Source organism: Narcine bancroftii, chromosome 6 (genome assembly GCF_036971445.1).
Source record: "Narcine bancroftii isolate sNarBan1 chromosome 6, sNarBan1.hap1, whole genome shotgun sequence".
In the NCBI taxonomy this organism is placed as follows: domain Eukaryota; kingdom Metazoa; phylum Chordata; class Chondrichthyes; order Torpediniformes; family Narcinidae; genus Narcine; species Narcine bancroftii.
In genome coordinates, this window is record NC_091474.1 from 184,954,317 (window position 1) to 184,973,250 (window position 18,934).

Consider the following 18,934-nt stretch of genomic DNA (forward strand, 5'->3'; position numbering starts at 1 on the left):
GAGGGGACCTATGAGAACTATCACACCAACTTTTTTTGGGGGGGGGAGGTGTTGGCAGGGGAATATTACAATGCCAGAACTTGAAGGGAGAAAGATGAGAAGAAATTTCAGGAAAGGGCAGACCACCTGCTTTCTTGTGAATCCAGAGGAACCCTTCTGGTCTTTAAAAACTATCTTATGAAAAATATTATTTCTTGTTGCCGGATCCCAAAGGGCAAGTCTGTTCGTGGAAACAACTTTTGAAATGGCTGTGACGAATCAGTCCTTCTTGCTTATGAGCCCTCCTTTCCTGAAATGAATTGTGAAACCCAAGAGTTAATCTAACACTCAGTCATTCAGAATGGAAAGGTGGATGTTTCTCTTACCTGAAACATTAAGTCTGTTTCTTTGTCCACAGGCCTAACCCACTGAATGTTTCAAGCATTTTTTGTTTGTTCCACAGATTTGCAGCATCTGCAGTTTTGTGATTTGCAAACAGACATTTAGTGCATAACCATTTCTGTAAAGCTGACTGCCTACTCCATTTCTTTCAGCCATTGTCAGGAAACTTCCCATAGAAAATGGAGGCTGTGTGGAAACTGAATGAGGTCAATTTCAGACTTGGTGATGAAGTTTTACACATTTAAAAAGCTTGCCAATAGCTTTGTCTAGCTCGCACAATGCATTTCGGGGTAATTTACAAGAAGCTTTTGGTGGAATCCCCACCATTGCTAATACATCTTTAGCAGAGGAAAGGAAGACAAATACAATAAATCAGAATCTGTGATTATAAAGGGAAGATAATGGCAAAGAGTCAAAGCTGCATTCAATTCAGTAGAAAATATCAAGGATTTATATGATGCAGAAGATATATTTCTTATTTATTTTGCAAGACAGTACAGCTCGAGCAAAGGAGCAAACATTATTGTAGAGTTAAGTAATCCTGCATTGGTCAGCTCTTAAGATGATACAGAGCACTCATTTTCCAATAGAACCTAGCTTGAACTTTGAAATAATTTTTCCACCAAAAATGTGTATAAAATGCTGAGCCAAAGTGTGCTTTCTTTGTTTCCAAAGCAATTACAAAGTTTCAATAATTTTCAGCATTACCTCAGTTCCTTGTTGGCCAAGCACATAATCTAACCTTGAATGTCTTAAAATATTAATGTGGTATGTATGGAAAAAAAAACACTCAATGCAAATTATAAATTAAACCTAAATTGGGTTTGTTCATGATATATCTGGTTGCTTCTACTTTCACCCATCTCTGTAAAAGATGTTGGAGCAGTTCTGTCAATGCTTGGATAGGTTTCCGCGGACCACATTTTTAAAACATTCATTTGTTTGTTTATCTATACACCAGGCAACTGGTAATCCTTGACTAATTAATACCACAGTCCTTCCATTCTATGAAGTTTATTAACTCTAATTGTTAGAAAACAACAGAGAGTATTGACAAAAGATCACTCGCAGTTGGAAGGCCTCCTTAGGTGAGAAGAATAATAAAAAACCTTTATTGGTCTTGTTAATCTTGACAGATAAAGATGGCAATCTTTGAGACCTCTCACTTAAAGAAGAGAGCCATAAAAGGAACATTTTAAGCATATTTTACATTCTTTTAGCATTACTCTTTCTGCCCTGCTCATTTTATTGATAATTTGTGGTACAAAGCTCTTTGAACTTGTAATCCTCCTATTCACCATCAAAGACTAGATAGTCTCTTGAAGTAAAAAGGCTGATACTGCTGTTGTTTCCATGGATGTGACTCTTGCTTTCTACAATGCTTCATTGGAAAGATGCCTTTCACAGCAACATCATCCCACTCATTTTCTAATGTTTGATAGAGTGGGGAGAAAATACTTACATCCCTTTCATAGTATGAACATTTTTAACATAAGGTTTGGAAAAATTTTAAGTGGCATGACTGATCTTGATCCTCTGGATTCAAAGCCGAGCTTCTGTCTTTTTTCAAATTTCATTGTTAAGAGTTGGCTGTAATTTTGAAAATAAGATTTCAGGGAGTGGGTGGACATGAGCTGGGTTTGATCTGCTATTTATGACATTTAGCTTAGTTCTGAACTGGTCATAAGACCAGTCATCACTTTATTTGGTCGGAACTTCATCAGCCAGCATCTTTTCTGTGATTTATAAACTGAGGATGAAACATTCATGTCCAGGTTTTGGACTGGATAGAGAGATCTGACCTTCAGGTGTACCTTTTCATTTGGGATCTCAAAATCTGGAATCTGTGTACAGGTTTTATTTCCAACTTTATGAGAGATGATTCAGCTTTCTTTAAAGTTTTCAGTTCCCGTTCAATATGATTATGTTGAACAATGGAATTTTCTGCACATGACATCTTCATTCCAGTTTATGCAACATATTGAGATAGAAAGCATTCAAAAGCTCAGCTGTGGATTCACTAACTTATTTCTGGTTTGCTATGCCTTCCCAATGCCCTTGCGTAATTAGGATCATACCATAAGGTGCAGAACCTAATGTAAAAAAATAAATAGACTAATTATTTTTAATTTTGTCTTCACTTTGATAGGTGAAGATCACTAACAATCCAGCACCTTGTGCATCTTCATGCAAAATTCCATCTGATGAATATTGTCAGGGGATCACCTAAGTATTGCCAAGATTGGCAGAATCATGGTCAAATGTCAAATTAGATATAATGTTATGAAACGGTAGAGAAAACTGTGGGCTCCGTATGGCCTACTCTTTTGACTGTATTTCTTTAATTAATAGTATATGGAGCATAGTTATATTGTTTATGGAGTCAGGACACAGTTCCCCATAATAATATGATGATGGAACCAGATCAAGAGTGTAAACAGGTCTGTTCCAATGATGGCCAAATATGCAGTGGAAAATATTTTGTTTCAAGTTGAGATGATTATATCAATTTGCTTCAACAGATTTGGAGGCAGGTGTGGTATGATCCAAAGGGATCTAGCTGGGTGCATATGCGATCTAGAATGGATATTTTTGATTTGGCTCACATCTTTAATTATAGATCTAGAATATAAATTATTATAAAGCTTGGGGCTTCAAAGGATCACTTTAAGGATTGTGCATTAGATCCCATGCAGACGATTTTGCAGAAATGGAGCCAAATTTATGCGAGGGTCACAAAAGGCCTAAAGTTCTTTTTTTTTATTTGTGAAGGGCTTTGTGCTTTTATCAAGTCTGGTTGCTTGTTGTTTCTTTCCCACCTAATGGAGGAAAGTGTATGTATATCGGAATCATGATCCACGATCTTCACCAAAAAGGTCGACTATCCCCTTCCCGCCACAGATACTGCCCGGCAGTTTGCTTCTGTGATGCCAGAGAAACCTGTGGTGCCATGAAAGGCCACTATTTATTGTAACACTCTAGACAGTTGTTTTGCTCCAGTTCTTAAAAGGCTCTGCACTGACACAAAACATCATATGTTAATACCATACCCCAGAAATTAGTGATTATAAACTTTCACTGTTGGAATAATTTTCCCACATTAGGATCAGTGTGTTCTTCATTCAGTAAAAAACATGATGTGTCCACTATCATATCATAAGTCAATGAGAAAATGATCAAATGAAGTCAAGTCATATTAATTGTCATCAGATTGGACAAGTACAACCCAACAAAACAGCATTTTCTGGACCTTGGTGCAAAGCATGCAGACACACAACCAGGCATAACATACATACAGACAAACAATACACATGGAGGACAAGCATTTATCTTTCCAAGTAAATACATCAAAAGGTATTGTTTGTGAATGTGAGAGTTTTGGAGGGTTAATCTGAGCAGTTTCTTTAGTCGTTCAGCATTCTCACGACCTGTGGGAAGAAGCTGTTTTTCAGCTTGATAATGCTGGCTCTGATCCTCCTGTATCAGGGTGAAAGGACTTCTCAATGATTTTGCGTGCCCTCTTCAGACAATCAACTGGTAGTTCATGTTGATGGGGGGGAGGGAGATTCCAGTGATCCTCTTTCCTGCTCTTAATGGTCCTGTGGATTGACCTCTGAACAATTTCTCTGCAACAACCGTACCAGACTGTGAGGCAGCCAGCCAGGATGCTCTCGATGGAGCTCCTATAGAAGATTGGCATAAGGTGGCAGGCCGGTAGCCTTGCCTGCTTCAGTCTTCTCAGAAAGTGTGGTCGCTGTTGCGCCTTCCTGACAAGTGAGGAGATGTGTGTGCAGGATGGGTCAATACTTAAGCAGATTCCAAGGAACTTGGTGCTCTCTACTCTCTCCACCACAGAGTTATTGATGTGTAGTGGAGGGTGGTCATTTCTGGTCCTGAAATCCACAATCATCTTCTTTATCTTATCCATATTTCAGGAAAGAAGCTCTCACAAGATGAGGTGCAAAGTGTAACACAAGATGGGTGGTGGATGGGGTGTTCAGTGAGAGAGAGGCATTAATGCAGTGAAGCATTGTTGCAGCTAGTCTGAGTGAACTCTGTGACCAAGTTAGGGATGAAGGGATAGTCTTGAAATTTTGGATAGGGTTACAGGGCATCATCAGAAGTGTGGAAGCAATTCACTGTTGGAGGGATCCTGGATGCTTTTCCTAATCTTCATTTCAAGCACAATTAAAGCAGCCAACTCTCCCAGTGTGATCATTTATAGCATGAAACTGAAAGGCTTGTAAAATGGTGCGAGATCAGCAACCTGAGTCTCAATGTAGACCAGACAAGGTCAACCATTCTCCACATCAATAGTTCTGTCATGTGGAGAGCACAAAGTTCCTTGGTGAGCATTTCAAGGACAACCTATCCTAGACCCACAACACCTCATCAGTCAGGAAGGCACAGCAGCACCTCCACTTCCTAAGGCTACCAGGCCTCATCTTAACAACTACTTGCAGGAGTATAATTGAGAGTATACTGTTTTGCTCCATCATTGCTGCAAAATAATTGACCAGAAGTCAATATAAAGGATCACCAAAATAACCGAGAAGATCACTGGGGTCTCCCTTTCCTCTATTGATGGCATTTACCAGGAGCGTTGCTTAAATAGGGCTCCAAGAATGATAGATGACCCTTTCCATACAGCACACAGTATCTTTCACCCAATATCATCAAGAGGGAGGTACAGGAGCATCAAAATCAGGATTGCCAGGCTGGGAAATAGTTTCTTCCTGTCGGCCGTGAGATTAATGAATAGTAATCTGTAACTGAATAAATCATCTCAAAATATTTAAACATTTTTATTTTAAATTATATCTTTTTGTGTATATGTGATCATCATGTACTATATACGTGTGTGCACCGTGGTCCGAAAAAGTGCTGTGTGATCGCTTTGTATATTACGGTCAGATGATGATAAACTTGAATTAACGTGAAACTTGGTAATGTCACCTCATTAATTGTACACTCTAATGACAGGGGTAGCCTCAACTAATCAGCCATTAATAGACAATTATATTTGTATTATTTTAAAATCTAAAGAAAAGTTGATTTCATAAAAAGGTCATTTTCTGCTCAAGGAGTACATTTCAACAGAAAACAGTTTTTCCCTTACATAAAATTCTATTTGGATTTACCTGTGATTTTGGTCACTAGAATGAGCCATTGTTGTTGTCCCTTTTGCATTTTCTGATCTAATGTTAATCAGATGAAATGGGGAAAAAAAAACAAATTCTTGAAAATACTCTGAAAGACCAACAGCATCCGTGGTGTGCAAAACAGTTAATGTTTCATTTTGATGGGCTATCTTTGGGATATGTCAGATATGCATTTAGTTAATGTGTATGTAAGTGTTTGAGAGTACTATGTATTGAGTATCACTAAAATGAGATGTAGGCTGCATGTGTACCAGCAACAGCCTGAAATGTCCTGGACATAAACATTGAGCCATAATATTTTAAGGCTGCAATTCTTACTTGCAGACAGGTTTCAGTGAAAATGTTGACAATGACATTCAACTACTTCAGACACTATTCCCTGCAAATTGTTCTCCGCTTCATGGGCTGAGATGGTTTCCCACTTCTCCAACTTCTCTCTTTTCCGGTAGCTTCTCCCTCTCTGTGCCCTTTAATAATTCCAGTAATCACAGTGTGTCCAGGGGAATGTTATTAATGAACCCAAGTCGGAGAAAAACTAGTTTGCACAGGAGCATTGAAATCTGAAGAATGTCATGCTGAATACCCAGAGGAAGCTCCTCCAAACCACACATCCAGAAGCAACTACTTTTATCATAGTATTTTATGGCATTGAATCACATGTCAGACTAACCAATAGACTGAACCAAGAGGAGCTTTTTAAAAAGTATTCAATGGATTAGGTGGGTGTGTCATGGGGGAGTGGTGGGTGTGTAGAGGTGGGAATGGGTGGGATTGTTGTGGGAGAGTGTGTTGTGGGGAGCGGGTGAGTGTGTCGTAGGGAGTGAGTGGGTTGTAATGTGGTCTGTGTTGTTGTGCAGTGGGGTGTGGGTGGGTGTATCATGTGGTCAGGGCCATAATTAAGTATGAATCTTTAAATGCCATTGAGAAGGCGATCGTTATCCTTTGTGATGAATAATTAATACTTTTTTGTAACAATACAATAACAGTGCCAGTTATCATGATTTTTCTAGATTTTTAAAGTACTAACAAAGCATTGTTTCATCTTTTCAAATCAATATATTTCCATGTCAATGTGATTCAGAGGGGAACCTGTGGGTAATGTTCCCATATACATGCTCCCACGTCATTCTTACAGATGAGGTTACAGTTCAGATTTCAGATTTATTGCCAGAGTACACATATGACGTCACATACAACCCTGAGATTCTTTTTCCTGCAGGCGAGGCAGAATCACCACTAACTGGTAGTGCACAAATAAACTGTACACAACATAAACAAATGTAAACAACTGTGCGATACAGAGAGGTGAAAAAATACCATAAAGTGCACAAGTAAGAGTCATCAAATGAGTCTCTGACTGAGTTTGTCATTGAGGAGTCTGATGATGGAAGGTTAGCAGCTGATCCTGAACTTGGTGGTGTGAGTTTTGTGGCAGCTATAAGTATATCCTGATGGTAGCAGCGAGGACAAAGTGTGAGCTGGGTGATGTGGATCCTTAATGATTGTTGCTGCTCTCTGAAGGCGGTGTCCCCTGTAGATGTTCTCGATTATGGGGAGGGTTTTACGTATGATGTCCTGGGCTGTGTCCACTACCGTTTAGAGGCCTTTATGCTCAGGGCTATTAGTGTTCCCATACCAGACCATGATGCAGCCGGTCAGCACACTTTTTCCACCACACCTCTGTGGAAATATGTCAGGGTTTCTAGTGTCATACCAAACCTTTGCAAACTCCTGAGGAAGTAGAGGCGCCTGGATGCTTTCTTCATGATGCCATTAGTATGTTGGCCCCAGGAAAGATTCTCCAAGGCAGTGAAAAACTCTCTCCTCCACTGATCCCCAATGATCACTGGATCAGAACATCTGTTTTTTTTTTACCTTCCTGAATTCAACAATCAGCTCCTTGGTTTTGATAAGATTGAGTACAAGGTTATGGTTAGTGCACCATTTGGCCAAGTTTTCAATCTTCCTCCTCTATGTTGACTCATCACCCCTTTTTATACAACCCTCCCACTGGTTCTACGCAAAGCCCTGGAACATCTGGACTGCAAAGATGCAAACATCAGGATGCTCTTTATCGACTATAGTTCGACATTTAAAACCATCATCCCCTTAAAAATAGATCAGCAAACTCCAAGGCCTGTGACTCAATGCCCCACTACATAATTGGATCATGGATTTCCTCACCTCCAGACCACAATCAGTCAAGATTAGTAAGAACTTCTCCTCCACGATCTCCATCAGTACCAGAGCACCACAGGGCTGTGTTCTTAGACACCTGATCTACTTGCTTTACACCTATGAATGTAGCTCAGTGCAACAGATTTCAGATTTATTGTCAGAATACATACATGATATCACATACAACAGAGATTCTTTTTTTCCTGCGGGTGTGGCAGAATTACCACTAATTGGTAGTGCAAAAAATAAACTGTATACAGCATGAACATGTAAACAAATAAAAGAACTGAAAACAGATAACAAATGTAAACAGTCTGTGCAATACAGAGAGAACAAAAGAAGACCAATAAAGTGCACAAGTGAGAGTCCTTAAATGAGTTTCTGATTGAGTTTGTCATTGAGGAGTTTGATGGTGGAGGGGTGGCAGCTTTTCCTGAAGCTGGTGGTGTGAGACTTGAGGCACCTATACCACTTTCCTTATGGCAGCAGCAAGAACGGAGCATGTGCTGCTGCTCTCCAATGGCAATGTTCCCTGTAGATGTTCTCAATAGTGGGGAGGGTTTTGCCTGTGATGTTCTGGGCTGTATCCACTAGCTTTTGGAGGGCTTGATGCTCAGGGCTGTTAGAGTTCCCATACCAGACCATGATGCAGCGGGTCAGCACACTTTCCACCACACCTCTGTAGAAATTTGCTAGAGTTTCTAGTGTCATACCAAACCTCCGCAAACTCCTGAGGAAGTAGAGGTGTTGACGTGCTTTCTTCATGATGGCATTGGTGTGTTGGGTCGAGGAAAGATCCCCAAAATAGTGACTCCCAAGAACCTAAATGTGCTCATTCTTTATTTCTGATTCCCCCAAAGATCACTGGATTGTACACCTCTAATTTTCTTTTTTTTTCTTGTGAGATTGAGTACAAAGTTGCTATTGGTGCACCATTCAGCCAAGTTTACAATCTCCATCCTGTATGCTGACTCATCCCCTTCCTTTATAAAGCCCACTATCATAGTATTGTCAACAAATTTGTAGATGGTGTTATTGTCGTACTGAGCCACACAGTTGTAGGTGTAAAGTGAGTAGAGCAGGGGGTACTGTTGGAGAATGTGGAGGAGAAATTCTTACTAATCTTGACTGATTGTGGTCTGGAGGTGAGGAAATCCATGATCCAATGACATAGTTGGGTGTTGAGTCACAGGCCTTGGAGTTTGCTGATCAGTTTTGAGGGGATGATGGTGTTAAATGCTAAAAACTGGAGTTGATAAAGAGCATCCTGATGTATACATCTTTGGTGACAAGGTGTTCCAGGGCTTTGTATAGAGCCAGTGAGATGGCATCTGCCTTAGACCTATTGCTACATTAGGTGAATTGGAACAGATCCATATCACCGCTTAGATAGGAGCTGATATGTTTCAACATCAGCCTTTCAAAACACTCCATCACTGTTGATGTGTTTGCCACTGGTTGATAGTCTTTTAGGCAGTTTACCTCATTCTTCGCGGACACTGGTATGAATGACGCCTTTTGAAACAGATAGGTACAATGCCCTGCCAGAGTGAGATGTTTAAAATATCCATGAATACATTAGTGAGTTGGTTAGCACAGATTTTTAATACTCGGCCAGGAAGTCCACCCAGACCGGTGCTTTCCTCAGATTCACTATTCTGAAGGCAGGCCGCAAGCCATCCTTGGATATGGACAGGAGAGGATTATCAGGGGATGTGGGTGTAGTGGTGTAGCTAGAGGGACTGCAGAGGGAGCACATTTTTCAAAAGTGGCGCCTTTTCACCCCCTGTCCGCCATTGCTGCCATTGCCCCCTCCGACGTGGCATGCAACACCCCCGGCTCCAATGTGTCCCACGGCCCCATATTTTTCAAAAGTGGTGCCTTTTCACTCCCCTGTCCGCTGTTGCTGCCACTCCCCCCTCCGATTTGGCCTGAGGCTCCCCCAGCTCCAATGTAGCCTGAAGACAACCCCCCCCCCCCTCGGCATCTCACCATCTAGTATGTGTTGTGGCGCCTTTTTTATGTGCTTGCTCCCTCTAACATTAGAACCTGGTTACGCCCCTGCATGGGAGTGAACAATGGTGGTTCTTTCTTGTTCTTGTGGTTGAATCGGGTGCAGAAGGCATTGAGTTTGTCAGCGAGTGAAGCTTTGCCGCCTCCTACTGCATTGGATTTTGATTTTTAGCTGGTTATGTCATTATTGAGATGTAGCATCATTATTTAGATTTTTTTAAATTGAGAATTATTGAGATGTAGCTTTGTATGCTGCAGATGGTGGAGACTGCCGCAACTTTATAACGTTGGTGGAGGGGATGAATACATCAGATGTCAATCGTGAAGGCTCATGAGCTAGGCTGAAGGTGCATTCAAACAGGTAAGTGGAAAATATTTCATCGCACCATTGGCTAGTGCTTTGTAGATGGTGGAAAGATAGGAGGTGGTCACTTGACACAAGTTACCCTGCCTCTGATCTGCTCTTCCAGACACTTCTCTTTGAAAACTTATATATCTGGTTGGTGGAGTTGCTGGATATTGATGATGGAAAATTTGGTGACTTTGAATAGCAAGAGGATATGATTAGACGTTTTTTGTTTGACATCCTAAAGGTAGGTGGGTTTGTAGGTCAATTGGCCATGTAAGTTACCATCACAACCCATCAATGAACAAAAATGAATAATGTAGACACTGCAATTCCACGTTACAGCTTCATATATCTTGTTATCCCTTTCAATATTCTATCCCTACATTTTTTTCTTTGTTTCTACCAACATGTTTGAATGTTTCTACTCTTGGCATTAATTGTAGATTTGCTAACAGTGCTTAAGGGTTGCAATTTATATACTGAGAGTTACTTTAAATTAATTCATAGAATTTTCCCCAGAAAAGGAATGGCAAGACTTTGAAGCTATGATTTGATGATCAGATGAAGAAAATAGCTCATTAATATCATCTAACACTCCAAACAAACTCAGGTTCAAGATTAACGTAATATGGGGTGTGGCAAGATGGCGTAAGGAATAGACGTGCCTTCCAGTCCTCTCCCGACTCTTTGGTGTTGTTTTGTCTTTAAATGCCCATTAAAATCTTTTCAAGGTTAGATATAATTAGAGCTGTTAAACTAGTTTCCAATGGTACAATTGTTGAAAAACGGCAACAGATTGTTAAGAAATTACATTTTCCGAAGATATCAGAGCCTACTTGTTTACAAGAAGCCAGGACTCAGCGTGGAATGGATCCAGGAGGAGAAGCACAGGAATCAGCAGCGGAGCTCCGTTCTCTGCCAGTAGGGCTCTTTAAAAATGGCACCCGGCCGCCCTTAGAACAAAGGGCTAGCCAGGTGCGTGTATTTCAGTCAATGCCCGCTATGAGCGCTGTCACAGAGCCTTTGACAGCTGAAACAGCTGGGAAGCTGCCAGCTGAAGGCTTGTAGTTAAAGGGACATCCACTGACTGATGTAGTGGTGGCGCTGCGAAATGCACCACCTGAAATGAAGATTCCTATAGACTTCGATGTGTCGGAAATGCTTGACAGAATATGGCTTGGGGATAACCCTCGCCATCAACCTCCAAATATTACTGGGGAGGTTATGGCGAGGGTTTCTACACGAAGTTACACTGCAAGAAAAGCAGTTAAATTATCGGAGGGAATACAAGACCTTTTGGCTATTCAGAAACAACTGGACTCTACTGTGTCTGAATCTACTTCAGTGGATAAGTTTCTTAAGAATCTTGAATCTAAGTTAACTGCTATATTGAAAGAATTTGTTAAAGCTTTAGATCAACTTGATACTAAACTTAATTCCTTGATGGATATTAATACTCAACAGATGGCTGATTATGGAGCTTTTAAGCTTAAAACGAGTGAAAGACTTGATTTTTGTGACCAAGGTTTAGTTGAGGTACAAGATCAATTAGAAGGCGTCAATAAAACAATTGAAACTTTACAAATTCAGAATAAAAATTTAATGAAAAAGGTTGATTATTTGGAGAATCAATCCAGACGGAATAACATAAAAATTGTTGGTTTACCAGAAGATATGGAAGGATCAGATCCAAGAAAATTCTTTACTGAGTGGATTCCACAAGTATTAGGACAAGATAAGTTCCTGGAAGGCTTAATACTGGAACGTGCACATAGAGCTTTGAGAAGAAAGCCTTCTTTTGGACAAAAGCCATGACCTGTTTTGGTTCGTTGTTTAAATTATTATGATAGAGAGACAATTTTGCGTGTGGCCATAAGAAGTGCACAACAAAGAAGATCTCCTTTGATGGTTCAGAATAATTGTGTTTTTTTTAATCCGGATTTGAGTCAAGAAGTTATGTCTCAACGACGTGAATTTAATTCTGTGAAAGAAGTGTTGTGGAAAAAAGGTTATAAAGCAACATTTAGATAGCCTGCGGAACTGAAGATTTTTCAAGATGGTTACCAATCAAAATTTTTTTATGATCCTAAGGAAGCTATGGATTTTGCTCAATCGTTACCAATTATACAATTTCAGGAAAGACGTAGTCCTCCACGGTCTCCAAAGAGAGTGGAGATACAAGATGGGAACCGAATTCCAAGGAGAAATGGAAATACTGGTGGTTGAAGTGATAAAGTTGATTAAAAAATACTAAAAAGAAATTTTTTTTTTCTCTTTTTGAGAAAATTTTAAATAATGATGATAGTTTATGTGAAACGTGAGTTGGGAGAGGGAGCTGGGTGGGCACTATTTTCCAGAAGTCATCAGCTATGTGTGAGTTATCTCACACCCGATATTGTGTGGGAGTTACCGCAATGAGCGGTTGACCCAGGAGGAGGTAGCAGTTGCCTCCTGCCTGTTTTTTTTTCTGATTAATTTTTGGATTGAGGAGTGAAGGTTTTTTTATTATTTTTAAAATTTTTTTAATATATATATTTTTTTGTAGTTTTAGGAGGGGATAAGGGGAGGGAGTGTTTTTTTTTTTCTTTTTCTCTTTTTTTCCTTCTCTTTTTTTTGTGTGTTCTTTTAAGTAATGTTTAAATTTAAAATTTTTTTTAATACTTACGGTTTTAATAATTTTATTAAGTATAAGAAAGTATTTGCTTGTTAAAAAATTAAAAGTTGATGTTTTTTTTTTGTAAAGTTTATTTAGAAGATAAGGAATATTTGAAATTTAAATCTGAATGGGATGGATAAGCTTTTTATTTTTTATTTAACTTCAAGGTGAAAGGAGTGGTAATTCTGGTGTAAATTATTTTATTATCTTAGTTACAGAATGAAGGGAATAATGGTGAAAGTTATAAATTGAATTGTACAATTCTTAATAAGGCTTGAATTTTGTTTGTTGTTTATGCTCCATTTGTTGAAGATATAGTTTTTGTTGTAAATGTGTTTTTATTATTTGGATATGTGAATTTTAAAGTAATGATTGGGGATATTTAAATGTGGTATTGGGGCTTTTATTGGATAAGTATTCAAGAGCAAAAGGGAAAAATGGTGGAAGAGTACTAAAATTGAATTGTATAATGCTTAATGTGGTTTGGATTTTGTTTTAAGATGGTGGCTTATGTGACTAATATGATGATAGATGTGAAGTTAGTTGATAGTTGGTGAAGGTTTATTTTTATAGAGAAAGTTTTTTTTAATCTTTTTTCTCATGCTACAATTCTTTTTTAAGAATTGATTATTGTTTAATGTTTTTGGTTTTTTTGTAAGTGGGTTTTTTTCTCTTATATATATTACTAATCTTATTAATCCTTCACTCTTTATTGTGGGGGAGAAGGAGGGGGGGTTTGGATTAATTTGAGTTGGTTTATTAATGTGTAATAATTATTGGGGGGGTATAGTTTGTTTAGATTACTGATGTATTGTAATTTCATTATTTCATTTTTAAATTTTTTTAATGTAATCTTATATCTTACTCATGTTATAAAATCTTAAATAAAGTTTAAAAAAAAGATTGACGTAATATTATTAACAAAACTCAAAACATCTCCTTCCAATAAGGTTCAAGAACTCAACAAAATCAGAACATATGTATCAAGGTTGCTTCCCTGTTGTTACATCTATCACATTGGGGATTTAGATTAGGAAATATGCAGAATAATTTGTCCTTAGACATAAGTCCGATGTACAACTTTGAACCGAATAAGAGAATGTCGAGCACATAGTGAAGAAGTGTTAACTAATTTAAGAATCAAATTCTAATTTTTGTTCCTCAGTTTTTTTGCTGGTTGTTTAAGTCTGCCAGTTGCTTGAATTCTGAATACCAGGGGTTTTACTTTACATGAAAATCTCCTTTCCAAACATTCCATGGGACCTTTCTAATCTGATGTAGCCTTTGACATGACTGAAAGATGGTGCCTCCAATAGTGCAGCTCAATATCTGTGGTGCATTAGAATGTAACCAGAGAGTTTATGCTCAAATCTCTGGAACTGTATTTGATTCGACAACCTTCTGATTCAGGGATGTGTCCATTCATGCCCACCATTGAATCTTTTGACATGTCACTATGATGAGCTTGTTAACTTTATCCGCTTTGCTGCTAACTTTCACCCTGTCTTCAAATTCACTTGGTCCATCTTTGGAGACACTGTCCCCTTTCTTGATCTTTGTTTCTATCATGTTAAACAAATTTTATTTTCTTTTTCAATCTTTTTATTAACATTTCATAATACACACAGCTTAAGGAGACTAGAAATAACACAATTAAAATGGCATGTCCGTCTACATAGTGTAAGTATCATATATAAAAAAAAATTCCAAAGAGTAAAAATGTGACATATTAGAAATAATTCTCCTAACAAAGAAAACAGAGATAAAGAAATATTTATAATACACTGTATTATATATAAAAAAAACCAACTAATCTACTAAAAAAAAACAGCTGAGCAGCCAATCTTGAGGATCTGTTGAATAGTTTAAAACATAGCTCCGGTCCACACCTACAGATAACAAAAATGGCAAGAATGAAACAAATTTTCTGCAGGCATTTTTTTTTGTTGCAAACTTACTATCTGAGATGTCCTCCTTTTTCAAAAAGTGTGGCTTCCCTTCTACCGCCATCAACTCAGCCCTTACCCGCATCTCCTCCATTACCCACTCATCTGCCCTGGCCCCATCTGCCCAAAGATGCAACAAGAGCAGGATTCTCCATTGTCCTTACCTACCATCCCACTTGTCTCCGCATCTATCCTCCATCATTTCCTTCATCTACAATGTCATCTCGTCACCAGACATATCTTCCCTTTTCTTCCTTTCGTAGGGACTGCTCCCTCCATGACCCTCTCATCTGCTCATCCCTTCCCTCTAATATACCCCTCTAATATACTCCTGTGACCGGAGAAAGTGCCATACTTGCACCCACACCTCCTCCCTCACCATTATTCGGGGCCCAAACAGTCCTTCCAAGTAAAACAGCACTAGATTTGTGGATCTAAGGGGGGTATCTATTGCATCCAGTGCTCCCATTGTGGTCTTCGCTACATCAGAGAGATGGACGCAGACTTGGAGATCACCTTGCTGAGCACCTTTGCTCTGTCTGCATCAATTATCTCCCAGTTGCCAACCATTTCAATTCTGCACTCTAATCCCAGGCCATCAAGTCTGTCCATGCACTTCCATACCAGGGCCATCCATAAATTGGAGGAACAGCACCTAATATGCCATCTGGGCTCTCTCCAACCGGATGGCATTAACATTGTCTTCTCCAGTTTCTGCTAGACTATCCCTATTCTACCTATCTCTCTGTCCCCTTTCCTTCTGCTCTGCACCCCTTCCCTCTCTATTCCCAGAGCTATCTGCCCTCCCTATGTTTTCTCATGCCCTCCCACCCTTATCCCTCTTGCCCATGAGCTTGTGCTCCCCCACCCACCCCCGCCCCTCTCCCCACTATTTCATTCAACTTATATTTTGCTCACACCTTGATGAAGGGCTCAGGCCCAAAATGTTGCTTATGCACCATTATCTTTTCTCCATAAAGCACACTGTTTGATCTGCCGAATTTCTCCAGCATAATAATTTTACTGTCACTAGATTGTTGTTTTGCTAAACATGTTGATCCTTTTTTTTAGGAGTTTGTAAGACAAATCAAACAAGAGTTTAAGTGGATCAGAAAACAAACCCCTCTGGGAATCTGAGCAGCATTTTGCCAGCTGGTGAGATATTTCAATATATTTGAGTATGACAGCTACTTAATACGATGTTGCATTGGGTCAGACGGACTTGCATGTGGGCCAATACCTGCAATAGGTGCCCAAATTCCTGACAAGACAGAGTGTGGAAATGAATATCCTGAGCGAGTACCCAGACTATCTTTGTAGCATTTTTGCTTTTTAAACAATTTTTAAATATGGTTGTAATCAAAGATTTTCAAATTCAAATGGGTTTAAGTATAGAATTATAAGCGTATACAGACAGCATCGAATCCATGCTGTTGAAGATCCAACTGCGCTGGGTAGGTCACGTCTCCAGAGAAAAGAGAGATAAGTGTATGTGTGTGTATATTACATATATATATGTCCTTCTTCTTCTTTCTTCTTTGGCTTGGCTTTGCGGACGAAGATTTATGGAGGGGTAATGTCCACGTCAGCTGCAGGCTCGTTTATGGCTGACAAGTCCGATGCGGGACAGGCAGACACGGTTGCAGCTGTTGCAAGGGAAAATTGGTTGGTTGGGGTTGGGTGTTGGGTTTTTCCTCCTTTGTCTTTTGACAGTGAGGTGGGCTCTGTGGTCTTCTTCAAAGGAGCTTGCTGCCCGCCGAACTGTGAGGCGCCAAGATGCACGGTTTGAGGCGATATCAGCCCACGGCAATGGTCAATGTGGCAGGCACCAAGAGCTTTCTTTAGGCAGTCCTTGTCCCTCTTCTTTGGTGCACCTCTGTCTCGGTGGCCAGTGGAGAGCTCGCCACATAACACGATCTTGGGAAGGCAATGGTCCTCCATTCTGGAGACGTGACCTACCCAGCGCAGTTTGATCTTCAGCAGTGTGGATTCAATGCTGTCGGCCTCTGCCATCTCGAGTACTTCGATGTTGGAGATGAAGTTGCTCCAATGAATGTTGAGGATGGAGCGGAGACAACGCTGGTGGAAGCGTTCTAGGAGCCATAGGTGATGCCGGTAAAGGACCCATGATTCGGAGCCGAACAGGAGTGTGGGTATGACAACGGCTCTGTATACGCTAATCTTTGTGAGGTTTTTCAGTTGGTTGTTTTTATATAAACTCATGAGTCTATATTTAAACACATTTGAATAAATATATAGGTTTAAATATATTTTTTAATGATTCAAGAAAGTTAAAGCCATAAATTGAATTAAACTGTGTGCCTTAATGTACTAATTCACTGAAGATTGACAAAAAAAGGCTAACTGCAGGTGTGGAGGTTTAATCCCTCTTTTCAGTGCATCAAATGGGTATGGCAATTCATTAAATAGACCACCAGGGATCAGAATTCACAAGATGAGTACATTATAAAAAGGACGGGTTTGACAAAAAGGACGGGTTGATTTGAACCCCAGGGGGACCAGGATTCTGGTGGGGATGTTTGCTAGGGTTACTCAGGAGATTTTAAACTAGAATGGCTGGGGGGAAGGAACCAAATGAAGGAGAACAGCAAGGAGAAGGTTTGAATGCAATCAGAGAAAGCTTGTACACAATGTTTGAGGGGGGAAAGGCAGGTGATAGAAAAGGGAAATGCTCTATACGAAGATGGACGGAAGTCGATTGCAAAAGATCATAAGAGAGGTGTTGGTAAAGATAGGGGCCTACAGGAAGTAAAAAGTAAAAATGCATATATTTTAATGCTAGGAGCATTGTAAGGAAGGTGGATGAGCTGAAGGTATGGATTGACACTTGGAAGTATGATGTGGTAGTGATTAGTGAAAAATGGTTACAGGAGGGATGTAACTGGCAGCTAAATATTCCTGGATTTAGTTGCTTTAGGTGTGATAGAACCAGTGGGGGGGGGGGGGGGGGGGCAAGCGGGAGTGGGGTTGCACTACTTGTTAGAGAAAATATTACAGTGGTGCTTAGGTCCGATAGAATAGAAGGCTCGTCCAGGGAGGCTATTTGGGTGGAATTGAGGAATGGGAATGGGGAAGTTACAATTATAGGGGAGTATTATAGACCACCAAATGGGAAACATGAATTAGAGGAACAAATTAGTAGGGAGATAACAGATAATTGTAATAAGCACAGGGTAGTGATTGTGGGGGTTTTAATTTTCCAAATATTGATTGGGAAACTCATTCCGTGAGAGGGCTGGATGGGTTGGAGTTTGTAAAATGCGTGCAGGATAGCTTTTTACATCAATACGTGGAGGTACCAACTAGAGAGGGAGCTGTGTTGGATTTACTGTTAGGGAATGAGATGGGTCAGGTGACAGAGGTATGTGTGGGGGAGCACTTCGGGTCCAGTGATCATGGTCCCATTAGCTTCAAGGTAATTATGGAAAAGGATTGGTCTGGGCCCAGAGTATAGGTTTTTGAGTGGGGAAAAGCTAGGTTTGAGGAGATGCGAAAGGATTTAAAAGGGGTGGATTGGGACAATTTGTTTTCTGGGAAGGATGTAATAGAGAAATGGTCTTTTTAAGGAGAGATTTTAAGAATACAACATCTTTATAAACCTGTTAGGTTGAAAGGTCAGGTCAAAAATTTGGGAGAACCATGGGTCTCAAGGGATAGTGGAAACTTGGTTCGAAAAAAGAGGGAGTACTACAATAAATATAAGAAACAGGGGAAAAAGGAGATGTATGGGTACTACATTGAATGTAAAAAGAAACTTAAGAAATAAATTAGAAAAGCTAAAAGAAGGTATGAGGTGGCTATAGCAAGCAGGGTGAAAATAAACCCAAAGGGTTTCGACAAATATGTAAATAGCAAAAGGAAAGTGAGAGATAAAATTGGTCCAATAGAGAATCAGAAAGGACAAATGTGTGTGAAGCCAAAAGAGATGGGGGAGGTCTTGAACAATTTCTTTTCCTCAGTATTTACTGAGGAGAAGGATATTGAACTGTGCAGGGTAAAGGAAGTAAAGGGCGTATATATGGAGACTATAGTGATTAAGAAAGAGGTAGCATTGGAGCTTTTGAAACATATAAAGGTGGATAAGTCTCCAGGTCCTAACAGGATTTTCCCCAGGACCTTGAGAGAAGTTAGTGAGGAAATAGCGGCGGCTCTGGCCGTGATTTTTCAAATGTCATTAGAGGCGGGTATAGTGCCGGAGGATTGGTGTGTTGCGCATGTGGTTCCTTTG

General features: G+C 39.8%; 1 protein-coding gene across 1 annotated transcript in view; it reads left to right on the forward strand.

Moving 5' to 3' along the window:
* The window catches only part of trmt11 (tRNA methyltransferase 11 homolog), a 214,680-nt gene that overhangs the window by 184,516 nt on the left and 11,230 nt on the right, over positions 1 to 18,934 (forward strand). Inside the window, exons 16-17 of the transcript XR_011340616.1 lie at positions 9,993 to 10,095; positions 15,757 to 15,840. The gene's annotated coding sequence lies outside the window, so the exon portion shown is untranslated. The remainder of the gene's footprint in view (positions 1 to 9,992; positions 10,096 to 15,756; positions 15,841 to 18,934) is intronic.